This window comes from Camellia sinensis, chromosome 12 (assembly GCF_055761805.1).
Source record: "Camellia sinensis isolate YWXY chromosome 12, ASM5576180v1, whole genome shotgun sequence".
Classification (NCBI taxonomy): Eukaryota; Viridiplantae; Streptophyta; class Magnoliopsida; order Ericales; family Theaceae; genus Camellia; species Camellia sinensis.
The window spans coordinates 45193926-45214639 of record NC_138972.1 but is presented as its reverse complement, the minus strand read 5'-3'; the positions used below and the strand labels follow the sequence as shown (position 1 = coordinate 45214639).

The following is a 20714-nucleotide window of genomic DNA, read 5'->3' as shown; positions in this document are numbered from 1 at the left end:
GTCGGGCAAGTGGCCAGGTTACTTTGATCCTTTGCTGTTGGATCATCTTGCTGTGTGCGACTTAGATTATGTCAGGCATTAGTGGCCAACTTGCCGATTGCTTCATCTGTCTGATTAGGTTCATCGGATGGTTGTGTCATTTGAGTTGGTTGGGCCTATGCTCCTATCTCTGATGATTGCGATCCTCACCATTGATTATGAATGAATCTAAGGGCATCCTTGCATTCTGCAGATCTCCTTCTAGAAGGTGATTTTACTCGGGCTTTGGTCAAGTGACACTATCTCTTCGTCTGACAGACTTATCGATGATTTGGGCTTTTCTCTTGATTTGTGCTACTTGTCTGGGCTTGGGCTTTAGGCCAATATTTTTACCTTTAGGCTTTGGGTCAATTTTTTTACCCCTTCACAATTGCTCCTTTTCGGCGATCTTTCAAGGTGGATTGTCGAAGACGTCGTAGCCGGCCTAATTGGAATCTGGGTCGTCGCCTCTGCCAGTGACATACGTCCTTTCCATGGTTTTAAATTTAATGATGATGCCCGTCATTTCTTTTTTCAATGCGTCATTTTGCTTTTGACACATTAATTGAGGGGTTGTCCCTTGCCCTTTGCCACTTTGCTCATCGTCTTCTTAGAACCCTATATGTGTTCCTTTCTGTCCTTCGCCTGAAGTTCCAGTTTGTAATCCTTGTATGTTTTTCCTCTCATTTGCCTATTTCAATTTTGAATTTGTTTTTGCTTCTTTTTCTGCTATTTTCCCTTCATTTTCACCATGAATCGTTTGAGATGTTTGTTTAAGTCTGAGGAAAGTATTATGGAGTTTAGAACTCTGTATAACATTCATGATGATGTTATTGTTCGCCTTCTTATTTCTGATAATAGCACCACAGAGGGATTAGAAGAACGAATTCCTCTCCCTTTGATAAACATAGTCAATGGGGGAGTTCAAATCCCCCTTCATCCTTTCCTTAGGGAGGTGCTTCATTTTTATGGGGTACCTCATTCCCAGCTTTTGCCCAATTTTTTTTAGAATTGTTATGGGCGTAATTGCTTTGAATAATATCTTAGGGCTCAATCTAGGCCTTTTTGAGATTAGATATTGCTATAATTTCGTCTTTATTACCAAAGAAAGTTGAAATTTACTTCATGCCCAGATCGGTGAAGCGTCAACATGTTCAGATGCTTCCTGATTTTGGCAAAGGTGTCAACGATATGTTTGTTATAGTAGAGGGAAACTGGGAATTCCTTCATGGTGTTGATTGGATCGAACCTATTCCTAAGGTCACTGGCCGAACAGGTTATCCTCTGTCTTTCTACTTGCCTATGATATCGTCTTTTATGATTTTTGTCTGCTAATTCTTTCCCGTCGGTTTTTGCAGAGTGGGAAGACTAAGTGAACCTCTCTTTTTTGTAACAAGCATGGTCGTATAGAAAGCCACTAGTGCAACAAGGTCAAGGTCGAGCGGCTCACGTGCTCCTTTCCTACGTCCCCTACTATGGTACCGTGATCGTAACAGATGGTATAGACCTTGGTGCCGACGGTTGCTTTGATTTTTACATCCTTCATCATCTTCAGGAGAATATCGAGGAAGTAGCACCTAAAGAAGAAGAACCTCAAGAAGAATCATCTAGTTTGGAGGCAACGATTTCAGACATCACGCCCGTAAAGAATTTCTTAGAGATTGCTGCTGCTAGAAAGCGTCAAAGAGATGGTGAGTCAGCCCCAACTTTCCAGGTTACTTCTGATGCCTCTGATCGGTCCCAACGATGGCCGATCATGGTGGTAGATGATTACCCTCCCTCCCTTGTCGTGGATGCTACTGAGTGCACTTCTTCCCAACCTTTGGTATAGAGATCAAGTGAGCATCCCACCAACCAACAAATATAGGTCCGGAAGAAGATCTGATCAGATTCTTCTTTTCCTGTTGCTGCTTCGTCTCCAGTTTTTGCCTTAGAGACAGCAGCTGTTGGCTCCCTTATCATCTTTATGCCTGCCCTAAAGGATCGACAGATGACCAATGTCGATACAACTATGGGCAATGCTGAAGTGGCCTCTGCAATTACCCGAAACTCCATTCTCCTTACGGATGCCGCTCAGTTGGCTGAATAGTCAGATGTAGCTATCTTCTCGCAGGCCTTGCACTTTTCTTTAGTGGTAAGTGTTTATCATCACTTTGCTGTGAGGTGTGTTTTTTTTTTAATTTATTTTATTTTTTTTTAAATTCACATCAGCCTTACACTTTTCTTTTTGTTCTATAAGGTCTGTTCTCTTCTTATGAGGCCATGGTTCGCCATGAAAAAATAAACAGGGTTATTGACAAGCTAAAGACCTTAAGTGACAGGCAAAATGAGAGGGTGAAGGAGTTGGAACTTCGATTGGCTGCTTCGGAGGTTATGGTGGCGGAGGCTGAGAAAAAGCTTCAGACGATGGACTTTGTGCTAAAGTTTTTGGCGTAGGAGATCAGTGGTTTGAAGGAAGAGAAGAAGCAACTCTCTACTGCCATTTTTGCCTCAAAGGCAAGTCTTTCAGATGTGGTCAAGGCTACCAAGGATGAGGGATGCAATGAAGCTACTGCCATTTACGACTAGCACTTCGCCAAATTAGAAAATATGCTGTTTGAAGACAGATGTACGTCTACACTTCAAGCTACTAATGTTCCAGTGGAGTCTGAACTGAGGAAGAACATCCCTTATCTGCGTCTAGATGCTTTGGAAAAGCCAAGTAGAGAGATTGCCGAAGGGGCTGGGGCAAAGTAATGAAGAGTCATAAAGAGTTCGTCAAGTTTTCTGCTTTTTATTATTGTTATTATATTTTTTTTTATACTTGTTCGAGTTTTTTTTTTTTTTTTTCTTAAGATTTTGTGGATTAACTTTTTAGTTTGTTTTATGAACGATTTTTGATTGTATGAATGTAGTTTGAAATTACGTCTTTGTTAGCACCATTCTTGATTATCTATTTAAGCGGTATCCCTATTTTTAGGTATTGCTGATTTGGAATATTTCTGGAATTTTTAGTAGAATTATCAGAGGCCTATTCCTTGCTTCCAAGCAACAGATTGTCATTATTTTTTTGGCCGATGTACTATCCCTAGGATAGGTTTTCTTAGGAGAACCCTCATGGGTCTCTTCCTTGCTCCTAAGTAAGAGATCGACATTGTTTTTGGCTGATGTGCTATCACTGGGATAGGTTTTCTTAGGAGAACCCTCATAAGTTTGTTCCTTACTCCTAAGAAAGAGATTGACATCGTTGTTTGTCCGATATATTATCCCTAGAATAGGTTTTTCTTAGGCGACCCTCATAAGTTCATTCCTTGCTCCTAAGCAAGAGATCAACATCGTTTTTGGCCGATGTACTATCCCTGGGATAGGTTTTCTTAGGAGAAGCCTCATAGGTCCATTCCTTGCTCCTAAGTAAGAGATCAACATCATTTTTGGCCGATGTATTATCCCTAGGATAGGTTTTTTTAGGGTTTTGGGGTCTCTAGTTTTTTATGCGGTTACGTCACTTGGGCACATGTCAGTGATTTGAAGAGTTCATCAGTACTTGACTTTAAAAGCAAGGGCACGTTATTCAAAGGAAGAGACATGTGCGTCGGAAGGGTGTGTCGTTTCTCTTTCTTTTACATATATAGAGATACAAATCATTTGCATTGATATTTGGGATATTTGCTTTGACAGCATTTTCGACCTGAACAACGTTTGGTGCTGACACATGTTCTTGTGCCATCATTCAAAATGCCTCCCTTGGGTAACTTTTTCTATCTATCATAAGTTTTTTTTTTTTAGATTCATGTATAGATGCGGAAACATGCCTATTTGCTTAGTAGCCTAGAGGGTATAGCTCACTTTCAAACAACTTGTGATATTCCTAATAGTGTGAATATAGAACCTCCTCGCTTAGATGATAACTTCTTGTTTCCTAGTGACGATAGGGTTCCTTGGTTAGTTTCGGTTGTAGTAGACGGTGGGGTTAGGTTTCTTCTTCATCCTAGTCTTCGCGAGATCTTATCGCACTATGAAGTTCCTCTGTTTATTCTTAATACGATTTTTTTCAAAATTGTGAATGAGATGCTTTCCTTAAACAACATGCTAAACCTAGATTTAGGCTTAAAGGAGCTACAATATTGTTACAACCTCTATCAATCTCCTTTGGGAGCATTTTTTCTTGTATTCAAACACCGAGATTGGGATAGGTCGCTTGTTTGGCTAATTCCTAGAACCTATGTCGTAGAAACGGAAGATGTAGTTATAGTTTCAGGGGGTTAGGAATTTTCATCTCCTCTTTTTGCCAAGGGTGCTGCTATTGTGCCCCGAGTGTTGGGTGCAAGTGAGCATTATCCCAAAGAGTCTTATAGTTTAATTTTTCGCAGTTGTGTTTATCATACTAATCACAAATTGTCTTTGTGCCCGCAAATCATCGCTTTGTAAATACAGATTGGCATAACGAGTCGTGGGGGGAGTGAATTTGCAAGCTTTGCAGATGGTTTGGAGGTGCACCACAACGACTTTCCAATCTGCCGAAGTGCTAATAGATCAGTTCTTTCCCCCAAGTAACTGTTACTTCGCTGCCTTTTTCTTGCCCTCGGCCTTGCTGCGGAGGTGCCCGAAGAGCCTTAAAAGGAAGGGTCGTTACTACTCCTCTTATTGGAAGTAGTGAACCAAGGAGAAGGCGATCGGCAAGCAGACACGATTCTTATTCTAACAGAGTCATTAGAATCTTTGACACCAGAAATGTCAAGGAGATGTCGTCTGATGAGGCAATCAGAGACTACGCAGAGAGCCCATAAGAAGGCCAGTGCGCATGGCCTACGCAGATCGACAGACCATTAACCAAGGAAAATGCCACCGTCATCAATTCACCAACGTATCCAAGCAAGTAAAGAGCAGATGGGTGACGCCGTAGAGGGACCGATCGAGTATGTATTCCAGCCAACTATAGGAGAGTGGCCACTTAGCAGAAGAGATTATATGTTTTCAGACACCAGGGTGGCCTTACCATGGCACGAGGTATGCAGATTTCGGAGGACATTCGTCATTTAGAGGGACAATCCAACCAACAAATTCTTGGTCATGAGATTCAAAACTTAGTTATAGTAAGATAAACAGCTTGCTTCCTTTTGATTTTAATCACAGTTATAATTATAATATGATAAGCATTTTTGATGATATAGGCGGTAAATCAATTCACGGAGGCAGGAGTTAGGCTGGGCAGTGAGAGAGATCATCAGGATGAAGATAGACAAAAGATCAAAGAAGAGAGAAGATTAATTGCCGAGGAAAGAAAACAGATGGCAGCCGAAAAGGATCATTTATGAGAAGACTTGGCATGGGTCGATAGTAGGGTTGCGACAGCGGAATCAGGTTAGATATCAGCTGAAGAAAATTTTGAGGCTGCGACCCAACAACATAATAAGCTAAGGTTGGATCATGAGGCGTTAAAAGCTGCTATGGAAGTAATGAAGAGTGAACGAGACATAGAGTTAAAGGCAGCTACCAAGGCCACATAGAATGAAGCAAACACCACTTATCTTGATCAAATGAACAAGTTAGAGAACTTTTTCTTTAGAGAGGGATGGAGGGTGACGATGCAAATGGTGGGAGTAGTCAAATCATCTACATTATACTCCCAAGTACCCCTGCTGAACCCTGATATCACTAACTGGACAATTTGTAAAGTCCTAGCTAGTCCTTGGTTGCCTTTTTTGTTTGTTTATTTGTTTATTATTATTATTTTTTCTGTGTTTTGGATCAATAAGCTATTTGACTATTGTAAAATGCTGTTCATTCTAGTTGTAAAGTTTTTGACAGCTAATGAAACAGGAACATCCTTCAAAAATAAATAATGCAACCTTGTGTTAATTCATTATGCTTTATGTCCAAGCATTATTACATAATAGCTACAAGGTTAATGATAATACTTCCTCAAATGCATCGTATTCCAAGGCCTTGGGAGCATGTTTCCCCGTTGGTCGGCAATTTCATACGCCTCTTCCCAATTTGACCTTAGTTTCGCTTCTGCCGGCTTACGGTTGCTTGGGAGGACTTTCTTTAGGACTAATTCACCGATCGTGTATCGCTGATGTTTTACGCGTTTGTTGTAGGCTTGAGCTATTTCTTGTTGGTATCTCGACTAGCCGAAGTGACACCCTCTCACGTCTCTCGGCCAGATCAAGATCCATCAAAATTAGACTTTCGTTTATGTCATTTTCTACCAAGTTAGGTCTTCCTGCTAGAAAATCAATTTCTAATGGAATGATAGCCTCCATTCCAAATATGAGAAAGAACGGTGTTTCTCTGGCGTTTCTCCAATTGCACGTTGAAGAGTAGTGTAGTATGACCAGAGGATTGTTGGGAGTTCTTCTTCCCACATTCCAGTGGAAGTTTCCAACCGCTTCTTAATGCCATTCAGGATAGTTTTATTCGAAGCTTTGGCTTGCCTATTGCCCTAAGGATAAGCCAGTGTAGAGTAGTAAGCTTTGATTGCACATTGGTCACATAATTCCTTATATAATCTTCATTCAAACTGCATGTCGTTGTCGAATGTGAGTGCACTTGGAACACCGAACCTGGTAATTATGTTACGCCATATAAATTGCCTAATATCCACATCCTTGATATTGGCTAGTGGTTCGGCCTCTATCCATTTCATGAAAGGCTACAACCAACCACTTCAAATTACCTGGGGCTTTAGGCATTGGTTTGACCAAATCCAACCTCCATTGCGCAAATGGCCAAAAACTCAAACTCGCAACTAGGTTGAGTTCCTTAGATGGTTGTCGCATGATCGGCACATATCTCTGGCATGCTGAGTATCACTGTACAAATTGTTGGGCATCTTTCTGTATATAGGGCCACTAATACCGCTGGGTAAGGGCTCTATGTGCCAAAGATCTGCCTCCAGCATGAGCCCCACATGACCCTTCATGAATTTCTTACAATATGCTTGCTACCTTGTTTGGGTGGATGCACCTGAGGTAGGGACTAGAATATGACTTCCTAAATAACTGGTCTAAGTCATTCATCTAGAAATGCATAGCTTGGAGCCGAATCCGATGTGCTTCCTTTAGTAATGTTCCTTTGGAAAAATAACGGCCGAACGAGATCATCCAGCTTTCAGCCTGCTAGATGTGCCACACATCTCCCCCTACAATGCTGAGGAAATGATAGTTCTGACCTGAATTGTTCATTTTTTGTTTGATCAACCGCTGTGACTAGGCTAGCCAATGCGTCCGCATGACTATTTTGATCTCGTTCTATTTATTGAATCTTAAACAAAGAAACTGCTCTGCTATATTCTTGGTTATAGAAAAATATTTCATCATTCTTTTGTCACGGACTGTATATTCCCCGTTCATCTGCGTTGTAACCAACTGTGAGTCACATTGAACACTTATAAAGTCCCTCTAGCAATTTTGTAGTGGTGAGCCCATTAATGAGAGCCTTATATTCACACTCATTGTTGGTGGCTGAGAAGGCTAGCCTAGTAGAAAATTATATTTCCTCTTTGTCAGACATGGTTAATACAAACCCCATTCCTGTACCTTCGTTGTTGGAGGCCCCATTACAACGCGTGGTCCATAATACTCCTGACAAGAAGCTATCCTCTATTTTGATTCTTTCTTTTAGGGAGAGTTTTGCTACAAAATTTGCCAGGACTTGTCCCTTGATTGCAGTTGATGATTTGAATTGAATGTCGTATTGCCCAAGCTCGACAGCCCATTTGGAAATTCTTCCCGATGAATCTGGCTTGTAAAGGACCTGTTTAAGTGGATATTTGGAATAGACAATGATGGGATGGGCGAATAAGTAATGTCATAGTTTCCTGGATGTTATGACAAGTGCCAAAAGGAGTTTTTCTAAAGGCAAATACCTGGTTTCTGCATCTAGCAATGTTTTGCTTATGTAGAAGACTGATGATTGCCCATTCGAAGATTCCCTAATGAGTGTCGAACTTACAGCATAATCGAATATGGTTAGGTATACATAGAACTTTTCCTTTATCTCGAGGCTTGTGAGCAAGGGTGGTTTGGCTGGGTAGGTTTTCAATTCTTGTAATGCAAGATTGCACTCCAAGGCCCACTCAAACCTAGATTTCTTCTTTGTTAATTGGAAGAATGGTCGGCACTAATCTGATGATCGACTAATGAATCTATTGAGTGTTTCTACCATTCTAGTGAGTGACTAGATTCCTTTTACTAATGTGGGAGGAGCTAAATCGAGCAGTGCTTGGATCTGGTCGTGGTTGGCTTCTATTCCTCAATGAGTAACGATGTATCTGAGGAATTTTCTAGATCTAACCTCAAAGGCACATTTTGCCGCATTGAGCTTCATCTTGTATTTTCGAAGTACCCCAAATGCTTCTTGCTGTCATGTGATTTGATCACCATATCATCAATATAGACTTCAAGGTTTCCATTGATTTGTTTATTGAACATGTTTGTAACCAGTCATTGATATGTAGGCCTCTACATTTTTCAATCCGAATGGCATTAGCTTGTAACAGAACAGTCCTAGGGGGTAATGAAAGACATCTTCACCTGGTCATCTGTATGCATAGCTATCTGATGGTAGCCTCTATATGTGTCTAGGAAACTCATCATCTCCTGCCCAGATGTTGCATCTACAAGCTGGTCAATTTTGGGTAAGGGAAAACTATCTTTGGGGCATACCTTATTCAGATCAGTGAAATCTACATAAACTATCCGCTTTCCATTCTTTTTCTTAATGACAACAGTATTAGACAGCCACTTCGGGTATTGTACTTCGTGAATGGCATTAGTTTTGAGCAACTTCGTCACTTTTTCTTTTGCGGCTTCCACGTGTTGTGGTGCCGATCTTCTACTCCTTAGCACCACTGGCCTTGAGCCTGGATTTACATTGAGTTTGTGGCACATCACCCTTGGATTGATTCCCTCTATTTCATATGGGGTCCATGCGAAAATGTCCTTGTGACGAAGAAGTGGATTAATTGCTTCTTTTCAGAGGCAAGACCATTTCCTATGAGAAAGAATCTTTCCCCATGTGTGGGGCCGATTAGTACTTTTTCAAGCTCTTTCACACCATTTTCACTAGGCTAGGGGCTGACCTTCTCTTCTTTTGACTCACATATCCGAACTTCTTGAATTATTTACTTCTTGGTAGACACAACCATACACTATTTTGCCATTGTCTGATCTTCCCTTATTTCCCTTATGTTGTCCCCTTTTGGAAAACGTACGACCTGGTAAAAGGTGGATGTAACGGCCTCCATTTGATAGAGTCATGTCCTTCCTATTATGGCGTTATATGGGGACGACACATTTGCCACTTGAAATTTAGTTTGTTGAACTGTTCCTTCGGCCTTTATTGGCAAGAAAATTTTCCCCAAAGGAAAAACTGGGCTAGAATTGAAATTATAGAGTGGTGAATCAATTGGGAGTAGGGCTTCAGGGTATAGTCCCAACTTTTTGAAGAGCACATAGTATGTGATTTTCGAAGAACTTTCTTAGTCTATCAATAGCCTTTTAACAGTGAATTCCCTGATCTGCATGGTTACCACTAGAGCATCATTGTAGGGATGCTGAACCCAAGTTAGATCTTCGTTGGAGAAGTGATCATTAATTTGGAACATTGTATTCTTTTAGTGGGGATTTTTGACAAAGTCATCGTTTTCCCATGTTGTGCCAACCTCCTTACTTCTTCCCTCTTTTGGCTTGTCTGCCATTTTAGGGGGATTGAATATATCATGTTGATAGTGGCCATCGGTTGCGCGTCGCCACCTTTGTCCTATCCTTTTTCTTTTTGATCAAGGTAGTAGTCGATATAAGATCGTAGATGCCTGTTTTGTGCTAATTCTTCTAGAAATTGCTCTAATGCCTTGCAATCTTCTAAAAGATGTCCGTAATCCTTGTGGTGGGAACATTGTTACCTATGATTTCGAAGAGATGGAGAAGTAGGGCTTATTCTTGATTTTCGCCAATAGACGGTATATTGGCTCGGTGAAGATGGTGACAATTGCTCAAAAAACCTCTTTCCTTGGTTTTGGTTGTTTAGCGATGATGTTTGATTTTTTTTTATTTATTTATTTATTTTTTATTTTTTTATTTTTGGATGTTGGGAGGCTTCTTCTTATCCTTTCTTAGAACCCTTGGTGGGAGCTAGGCAGATTTTGGCTCTTCGGTCCTTTGTAGGTCATCTTCAATCTTACAATGTTGTTCAACTCGCCTCATTAAACTACCCACATTGTCGGAGCTTAGTTGGAGGCTGCAATCCTAACTACTAATTATTTGTTACAATTATCAATCTCGTTACCAATGCCTACTGACATACTCTCGTAGGCTCTCTTTCTTGTCTTTTTTCATTGTGTGAAGTACATCCACTTCTTTGGGCGATCGACTATTAGTGATAAAGCGTGAGATGAACGCTTGCTACAGCTGTTTCCAATCATTGATTGATCAGGCTTCTAGTTTATAGTACCACGAAGTGCCATTTCTTCTAAGCTCGGAGAGAACATTCGGCACATGATTGGACATTTATAGTACCATCAAATTTTGGCAAGGTAAGCCTCTTCGGTGGGTTGACACATTCTATTGCTTGAGAGAATGGTAAAGCTAGTTCTTTGGTGAAGAGCTTTCTTCGAACGAGTTTAGGATTGCCTTCGGTTTGTCCATTAAGCCAGCTCTGTAAGTCATTCTTTTGGTAATCTTGAGAGTCCTCTCTTCTGGTGACTTGGCATTTTCTCTACATCCTATTAGGGTAGTTGCTGGCTGTTTAGCTGGCGATTCCATGAGGTCCGATCTTCCTACAATTATCAGTAGTCTTTACTTGAGTGTCAGGTTTACTTCGAGCCAAGTGTAGTTCTTCTTTGAGGGCATTGACTTGTGCCACCAACTGATCTATGAGTGGAGTTCGTTGGTTGTCATCATCTGGCGGGGGGATTATCTTTCCCGAGCCTTTGGGTTCCACCTCGAAATCATGGCTGAAGTTTAGATAGGCCATGTTCTTGATCTGTGCATTTTGATGATCTCTTAGTATCTCTTCTAAAGAAGGATGGGTACTCATCTTCTTCATCTTTCCCACAGACGGCACCAATTGTGGAAGGTAGAAAGATTCTCCATAGGGAAAGCAAGATGGAGTGCTCCTTCCTTTACTTTGTAAAGAGAAACTAACTAGTCAGTGATCACTCAAGACCAGGGATGGTCGGGAGGACCCTCTGACGAGCAAGTCAAAAATATGATAAGCCATATAGTATTTGGTTAGAAGAAAGATTTTCTTTTCTTTTTTGTTTCCTCTTTCGCTTTTCCTTACTCTTCATTTCATAGTGTTATTGTCTTGGCCCCATTGGATTGGCATCTTCATCTAAGGGCTCTGGTTACTACTAGACTATGGTTGGGCAAGTGGCTAGGTTGTTTTAATCCTTTGTCGTTGGATCATCTTACTGTGTGTGACTTAGATTATGTCAGGCATTAGTGGCCAACTCGCTGATGGCTTCATCTGACCGATTAGGTTCAACAGATGATTGTGTTGTTTGAGTTGGTTGGGCCTATGATCGTATCTCTGACTATTGAGATCCTTGCTGTTGATTATGAATAAATCTAAAGGCATCCCTCCATTCTGCAGATCTCTTTCTAGAAGGTGATTTTACTCAGGCTTTGGTCACGTGACACTGTCTCTTTGTTTAACGAACTTATCGATGATGTAGGCTTTTCTCTTGATTCGTGCTGCTTGACTGAGCTTGGGGTATGGGCTAATATGTTTACCTCTCAACTTTGGATCAATGTTTTACCTGTCCACATGTTTGTATTTGTGAAAGAATTTGAAAAATAATTTTTTAAAAATAATTTATAAAATTTGAAAATTTCTTTGATATATGTTTTGAAAATTGTTTTGGAATTTTGGAGTTTGAGATGTTTTATTTGTTTATTTTTTTGTAGTTGAATAGATGATGTGAGAGAAAAAGTGATTGATTAATGTGTAGGATATGATAATAGAGATGATAGAGAAAAAATGATTGATTTATATGTAGTAAAGAGAAAAATAATATTTATTTTATAAAAAAATTTCAATCAAATAATTTTTTTAAATTTTCTCAAAAATTGTCTCTAAGATAAACTAAACAATGCGAATTACACTAACAGTCCCTATTAGTTTAGGACTTGTCACTTTGGTCCCTAACCTTTCAATTGTGACACATTTGACCCTGAATTATGAATCTCGTTTCAAATAAGGACAATTGAAGACATTGTTGCTCCATTTGAAGGGTAAAGTAGTCATACAACTTATTTTGTATTGGTTAACTTATATGTCATTTGAATTAGTAAGAAAGGCGTCATTGTTGCTCCATCTGTTTGGTTTGGTTTTTAGAATATTTTTCTAAGAAACTAAAATTTAAATTGGCAAAAAAAAAAAAAAACACATCATTTTTATATAATTTTTTCTTTTGGGCGGGTAGAAATAATTTTTTTAGATGATTTTTTTTTATATTTATTTTCGTTAAATTAGTTTTTATTTTTTCATAAGTCAAACATGGCGACAACTTTGATATCATTATTAAACCAATCGATTAAATCAAAAAATCTAAAACTAAAAACATTTCATATATTAAACATATGGATTATACACTAAAATCCTGATAACCATCCATTACATGATAACTATCCAAAAATATCTGTTACCAACAAATATAACCATCTAGTACATGATAAGCATAAAAAAAACTATCAATAAAAATAACCACCCATTACATTATTATCATCCAAACACATACTAAAAATTAATTTGGTAAAAAAATAAAAAAAAAGATTTATCATTTTTATATAATTTTATCTTTGGTGAGTATAAATAATTTTTTTAAATTTAAAAATAATTTTTTGACATTTATTTTTGTCAAACTAATTTATATTTTATAAAATTAACAACTTTGCCCTTGAAATGGAGCAACAATGTTTTCAATTGTCCTTATTTGGAACGAGATTTAAAATTTAAGATTCAATATATCACAATTAAAAGGTCAGGGACGAAAGTGATATAAGTTCCAAACTACAGAAACTGTTAGTATAATTCGCCCAACTAAACATGGCCCAAGTACTTTTGTTTTCTTTGAGAAATACTTGTGACCGAGAGATCAGTGACAAAACCAACAGTGGGAACCGAATAAATGCAATATGGAAAATGGCAAATGGAGCGCATTTGAGCCCATCTTAGATAGGCCAAATTCGGTAAAAGCCCATTGGGTTGGAACACAGTGCGGAGTACATAGAGCCGAGTTGGTCAGAATGAACCAAGGGCATTTGTCGAGTAGCAAACCAGGACATGAGGCAAAGTCGGATGAATAGAGACAAATTGGCATAATGAGTAGGCCCAGGCTGTCCCATTCTTGATATGCAGTAGAAGTATGGGCTACGAAAAAACAATGATGAGAGGCTACCATAAAGAAAATATCTATGAAGGATGGCTATAAAAGGAGGAGAAGGGGAAGGGGAAGAAGGAATGTATGATATCACACCTACACTTTGATCAATAAGAATTCTTCTTTCCTTCTTTAAGGAACTAATTTTCTCGTCAGAGTGCTAATTCCGGCACCACCAATCGGAGTGTTTTTCTGTTTCAGTTATAAGAGCAAGGATCTCTCAAGGGCTCATTTGGCACAAAGGAGTATTGTAAAACCACCCTTCACAATTGGCGCCATCTGTGGGAATACTCAAACTTGTCCATGGCAAACCTAAATCAAGATCCTAGAGCTTTCGGAGCTGATAATGTTACAATGCGAGTAACTTTTGGTCCAGAAGAAACCCCCGCAATGAGGTCTTTGAATTTTAACCTAGTAACCCCATATCATCTTTCAACATTTGTAGAGGATGCCATGCAAACCTTGATAAATCAAATGCAACTTAATGAACAACGTTTCGAGGCCATGGTAGCGGAGAACGAGTGTCTGCGTTAGGAGTTGGTGTAGTCCCAACAAATGCCACCTATAAACACTCCATTTTGACCGGCTCTAAGACTTTGGGTCTTTCTTTTGATTATAGATAATGAAAACAAGAATGTATTTCTCACATAAATCCTCAGTAAGAAAGGCAAAATTTTTGCTCAATTTCCAACCCTAAGCCTGTTTTGGCCAACAGTTTAAATCCCGTTCAAAACTCTATTTCGAAACTTTCTTTTCATGCTTTGTTCTGAGTATTTTCATTATCTTACGAGGCTTATTTGTAAACTTCAAAATGAAACATTTTCTAAGGAAATTAAGCAAGGAACAACGTGAAAATAGGAGGAAATGATGATAATTCTAGAAAAAAAAAATCCTGTTTTGTGCAAATTAGTCATGCTAAGGCAAACTTTGTGGTCTGTCGGCCAATTAATTGGCCGACTCGGCAATTTCGTGGCTAGTCGGCCAACTTTGTGGCCGGCCGGCCAAATAATTGGCAGATTAGCCAATTTCTTGGCTAGTCGGCCAAATTAGTTAGCCGACCAGCCAAGTTTTTGGTCGGCCAACCAAGAAATTGGCCGGCCGGCTAATTTGACCAAAGTAGGGTAATTTCGGCAGAATTCTTGTTGAATGCATGTGGAACATGCCATTCTAGATCTTTCTTGACATATTCATGCTCGATATACACACCAACTCACCCTCCATTATCTTCATTTGGCCTCCATTTTCAAAAATGCATTTGTCTCTTACCCCAAAAAAAGCATCTGATGCAATCAACTTTGTCATCCCATCATCCTTGTCTTCTACCTTGTCTCCTCCCACCTGCTCCATTAAGCCTTACAGAGTGTGTATCTACTCATCCTTCATTGTCAAGAGAGCTAGCCTTTTCCACAAAATCCTTGGTCTTTGTCACCTTATGACCTTTGTTTTCAACCTTGTCCCCCCAACACCTTCTCCACTAAGCATTCTTGCATTGCCTATGTGAAGGTGATCAGATTGTTAGGAGAGGAGGATTGAAAATTCAAAGAGGAGAGTTGAAAAAGAAAAGATAAAGTTTAAGCTTTGAAGCAAAAACTCCCATTTTCTATATACACCATCATACACTGATATTCCATCATTGATACACCAAAATCATCCCAAAAACTCTGATATAGTCAAGCTTTAGGAGCCTTGATCAAGAGAGAGTGAGTGTTTTTTAAAGGGAGAGAAACAGAGCGTTCCCTCACACGCACTGTTAAACAACCCAAAAACATCGTTCAAACAATAATTTTGAATTTTCAAACTGAGAACTAAGAATACATTTCCTGAACTTGAGGGTAATCAAAAAGAAGTTTGGAAATCAAATCCTTTCCTTGGAAGGTAAATTTCACACACTTTTTATTTTCTTGCATTTCCTTTCTCATATTATTTTTCTTGTTTTTGATTTCATATCACAAACTGTTGTAATCTAACTAGACATGGTGAGTTAAGTTATTGGCCAATTTATTGGCTAGCCGGCTAAGTTTCTGGCCAGCCAGCTCACTTTTTGGATGGCCAACCAACCTCTTCTAGACAAAACCTAGTAGCCTCCCAGCGTTGAGCAGAACAGTCTCTGATGGTCTTCGAGGCCCCCTGAAGCTTCTGTTTTTCCCTGTTTTTCTATTAATTTAAGAGAGATATGTGAGGATATATATTGTTGTAATATTTTATTTCTTTCCCCCTATTCGGATTTGTAATATCCAAATGTTGTAATAATTTCCCGCCCGCTTCTTCTCATCCCATTGTTTTACTCGGTTTCCTTACCTGTACATATGTAGTATAATTTTTTTATCATCATATCGATGCTTTGTATCCATGTCTCATGTGTTTTGGTTCGGCTAAACTTGCATTTGTTAATTTAATCGATTATTACGTGATTTTAACTTCACGTTCTTGATATGAATCACATGTCATATTTTAGAAGCCGAATCGCTAGTTGCACATCATGAATGAATTGCATTAAAATTTTGTATATAAGATCATGCATATTTTACTAACTTTATTTTGTAATTGTTTGCGGGACGCCAGTAAATATGTAAGTTTTTATAATTCAGCATCCTATTTGTCTGTGTTTTTCTTATTATGTTTAGCATTCTACCATGTGGCTATGTGCTTATTTGATATATCTCTATGAATGACTGTGGATGGAGGTTGTGTTGTTCAATTTGGAACAAAAATTGATTTTTATGTCGCAACTCAAATTTTCATCGAGTTGTTCAAAATGCTTTCACAAATACATAAAATTGAATTGTTCCAAAATAAATGACATAATCTATACTGGTTTGCTTCACATAGTAATTTTAGCATTTATTAAATAATTGAAATATGAACATATAAAGCAAATAAAATTCATATCATGGTCTAGTAGAGGCCGATCTTTGATCGGGTGAGCGTGGGTGCTCAATTAATGACCTTCCTCTATCATACCTAAGGTTTTTAGCCAAGTATTCTTGGTTACAACGAACAGTGACTATGGCATGAGTCACAGGTTTCCTAATTTTTCTAAAATATTAGGTGGCAACTTTGAGATATGGTGATGTAGTCTATTTGTAGCAAAATTTTTGCAATAAAATGGATTTTTTTATAAATATTGCCTGATTTGGACACTCATCTATGTTTCACTTTGCACTCGTGAGACTAGATCATCGAAATCGAGGGTCCAAACTATTTAACGCGCGCAGGTTTTCCCCAGGCAGTGTTACACCACCTCGCTGTGAACGAGGTCGGTCACTAGATAGGCAGAAAAGGCGACAATGTCAGCCTTAGAAGCACAATAGCACCACTTTAGATTCGTCTCGATTGGAACCTAAGAAATAATCCCGAGCTGATGACTTTAGTTCATCTGATGGAGGATATTCTTCACGGGCACAATGCACATGAAAGAAGGAAGACTCAGATTCAGAAGACAGACACAACCCTTTTCTTCACCGAATTACAAAAGCTGTCTTGCCTAAAAATTTTAAGACACCATCGTTCACTCTGTATGATGAAAATTTGGACCCCACATATCACGTTCGTCATTACAAGCAAGAAATGACATTGCATGCAGATAATGAAGCGCTTATGTACTGAATATTCCCTAGCAGTTTGGGACCGCTCGCCATTAGATGGTACTACAAGCTTGAACCAGCCTCAATTAAGAGTTTTCATCAACTCCAAGAATCCTTCTGGGCTAGATTCATCACCAATGAGACTCAGCCGAAATAAACAGACTCTTTGTGGGTTTAGACACCCCATTTTTTACGGCCCCTAAGACTTGGGCGCCACTGATTGATCACTCAATGATGAATGTGTACACTTGTCAGATGCTTGATTTCCTCAGCAGGAAACCTCAGTTTTGAACCTACAAACATTTGTGCCTTGTTTTTGGACCAAAACAGCAATTTTTTAAGCCTGACTATCTGGGTGCCTGCAGACCCACTAGTGACTCCAACTAGCCAACCCTTTTTAGTGGCCTACCGACCACTTATGCCTACAAACCCACTTGTGGCTCCTGCCGCCCACTATTAGTGGCCGACCGCCCATTTGTGTATCTTTTTCAGATCTTTTTGCCAGCTGTGCCAACTATCTCCATAGTTGCATGCACGATACTAGCTGTGTCTGTATAGATATTTTTGATGTGGTCTCATATATTTCTATATATAGATGACCCCCTCACATGTTTTTTAAGTTAGAAAATTTTGGGGAGCAAAAGTTTTGAAAAATATTTCTCTCTCTCTCTCTCTCTCTCGCAACCTATACAACCTTTGCCTAGACACTCTAAATAAAACCTTGAGGGATCTTGGCTTAAGCTTGCATTTTAGCACTTCAGAGTGTGAAGTTAGTGGTTTAGGAATTCAAGGGATTATTCCTCTTCAAGAGGTATACATTCTAGTTCTTTTATACTATCTTTTTCTCATCATTTCTTGCTGTTTTTGAGTTATTTATCACCTGTATTTTTGGGCTGAAACTTGTGATTTAAAGCCATTAAAGGTAGAGGGGTGGATCACCCTTCTTTGAACCTTGTTTCATAGGCTTTTACCTTTATGTTTCTCTTATTTTTATCAACTTTTTTTGAGCTTTTTATTACTAATTTTTAGAGGTTTTCAGAGGCTAAAAAATCATGTTTTGAAGTCCCAAAAATGGAGGGGGTTAGCCTCCCATCCTTGTACTTGTTTCCTAGTTTAATTGCTCTATGTTTTTAGCTTACTCTTTTAGCTATTTTCCTTTTAATTCCAGCACTGTTTTAGTGTAAATTAGGACTGTTTTTAAGAGTTAGTTTTATTGATGCTTTGTATTGTATGCTTATAGTGTAATGGTCCTTATAGGCTTGGTGGTTTAGGCCTTAGCCACCAACCTATTTGAGTTGATAACATTTATTTCTTGCTTTCCATGCTTGTGTTCACCTTTAAGCATCTCTGCAACCTCCCTCATTTCTTGGCATTTTCTCTTTGTTTTGAGAGTTGTTCCAAAAAGAGTGTTGTTTAAACTTGAAGGGTGATATTGTGCTTAATGGTTTAATCCCTTTGGGGGTTCATTACCAACGACATGATCTCCCTCTCATGCCTAAAACAACATTTGGTTTGGTACTTCCCTCCTTTAGTGGACTTAAAGCTCATTATTGGACTTAATTGACTAATGAATGGAAGGTTATTTTAAAAAAAGTGTAATCAATGGTTTAAAAATGGAATAAGAAAATAAAATAGTCTGGGTTCAATCGTATGTTAATTGAACCCATTGAGTCTTGAGTCGTTTCATACTTGTTAGTGATGAATACTGTTCAAGAATCAAGATCAATCACTTCCCTTGATCAATCCATGATAGGGAGGAGGTTTTGTTGGTCTTTCCTTACCATTTATTGAAATTGTGTCCCTTGATTCATAAGTCATCACGCAATGAAATTGCGTCGATTGATGGCTTGTGAATCAAGCCTACCCCTCCTTTGAGCTATTTGATGATAAGGAGAGATAGGGTAGACAAACATCCCTTGAGAATGCTCTGTTTTTTCTTTGTTGCAGCAGGAAAGAACCACATTAGTAGCCGACAGACCACTTTTACTGGGCAGCAAGCCACTAGTAGTGGCCGGCCAGCCACTACTCTGGGATGCCGGCCACTTTTTTCAGCCAGCCAGTATCCCTTTTCCAAGAGCAGTGGTTGAGGTAAAAAAAATAGTGCAAATTTTCTAACTATGCAACAGAGGCCCTCCAATAGCAAAACGGAGAGTATTATTGGGTGAAAATCCACATCCATGCATGAGCCATCCCTCGATTCTCGGGATCCATTAAAATGATGTTGTAATATTAGTATGTTGTACTTAGAGTAGTGGACTTGTAACTAATTAGTTAAATTAGTTAGAATAATTGGTTAGTTGAGTGTTGTACTTAATTAATTAGCTAAAGTATTTAGTTAATTTACGGTGTTGTAATAATTAGCTAAAGTAGTTAGTTAATTTGTTTCATTTGGTTTGTAAAAATTAGTTAAGTAGCTTAGCTAATTCATTCATTCGGACCCTCCTGCGCGAGGGCAAAAATGTAATAATGTGTATGTCTTTCAACCTCACGTATTTCTCCCTTTTATTTACTTGCTTATAATGGGTAGTTTTGAACATCATGTTTCTTTTAGCATATTCCATGATTTACATCCACTTGTCTTGCATGCATCGAGGCTCGATTCATCATTGTAACAAGCATTGTCATTTATTACTTCGTTGAATATGTGTTTAAGCTGAATGCTTTCAAATTGATTCACATGTCATAATTAGTAGCTGTGGGGAAGTGGTTCTGGAAATACTTTTTGGATCCAATGGGGGACTTGAGATCCTCAGCTGCTAACCTGAAAAGGAATGAACATTCCAGTCGGGGGTGCCAGAATTAGCACTCCGACGAATAAGTCGGTATATACTCTCTCGATTGCTTGTATCTTAAGTTAAGCATATTAGTTCTCACATACCTCTCTTTGGTTGTTGTTCTTCTATTTATATACGCCCCTGATCCTTAGGGTAGGGCCCATTATTAATCCGTCATGTGACTGCTCACTCGGCCCTTCTTTCATCGTATTCTAACTTTCAATCAGCTCCTCGTTCAACTTACTTTATGGCCGAATAATTTATTTGGCATCCAGAGCGCACTAAATGGAGACGAGTATAATATATACCGATTGACCAAATATGTACTTGGCCTATTTGTGTCCCCTTTTATTCGAAACGCACTAGTTAGTCGGCGTGTTTGGTTCCGAACTTGGAAAATCAAAAATTCGGCGGTTAACCTCATTCCAACGTGTGTCAGAACACACACGTTTTCTGGTCATCATTACAAATTCCTGCCTCTTCGTACGTGTCCTCCATTTAATGTGATTTAAAACTTTGTCTCTTCGAATGCATACTCTAAATACTCAAAGTTTCTGGCGAGCCTTCTAGTTCAACTCCTTCACTTCACGACCTTTGTAATTTCCTCTTGTTTCTCATTATACCTTCTGCTTCCTGTAAGTTTTCTTCTCCTTCACTCCCAATACCATTTCCTTATTTTACTTTCAGTTTTGCATAATCCTTAAACTGTCCACGATGGCAAAAAATTTGAAAGAGCTCCTTTTGGCGGATCGACTTTCCTGCTTCTGACACCATTATTCCGTCCCCGATGATGTCCATCTGTCACTCGTGGCAGACAACACCACTGATATGGAGAGGACCGATAAGAGTACAATCATCTTTCCTCTCTTATCGATTGCTGAAGGCGGAGTTCGTTTTCCACTTCACCCATTTTTAAGAGTTGTCCTTCGACACTGGTGTCTAATTTCTTCCCAGCCTAACGTGAATTTTTTC

General features: G+C 39.0%; 1 long non-coding RNA gene across 1 annotated transcript; it reads left to right on the top strand.

The window, feature by feature from the left end:
• Window positions 1-413: 413 nt before the first annotated feature.
• On the top strand, window positions 414-3228 carry LOC114258435 (uncharacterized). Its single transcript, XR_003627971.2, has 4 exons — window positions 414-687; window positions 1152-1294; window positions 1377-2152; window positions 2258-3228. It is a non-coding gene; the product is annotated as an uncharacterized LOC114258435 (long non-coding RNA).
• Window positions 3229-20714: the final 17486 nt, after the last annotated feature.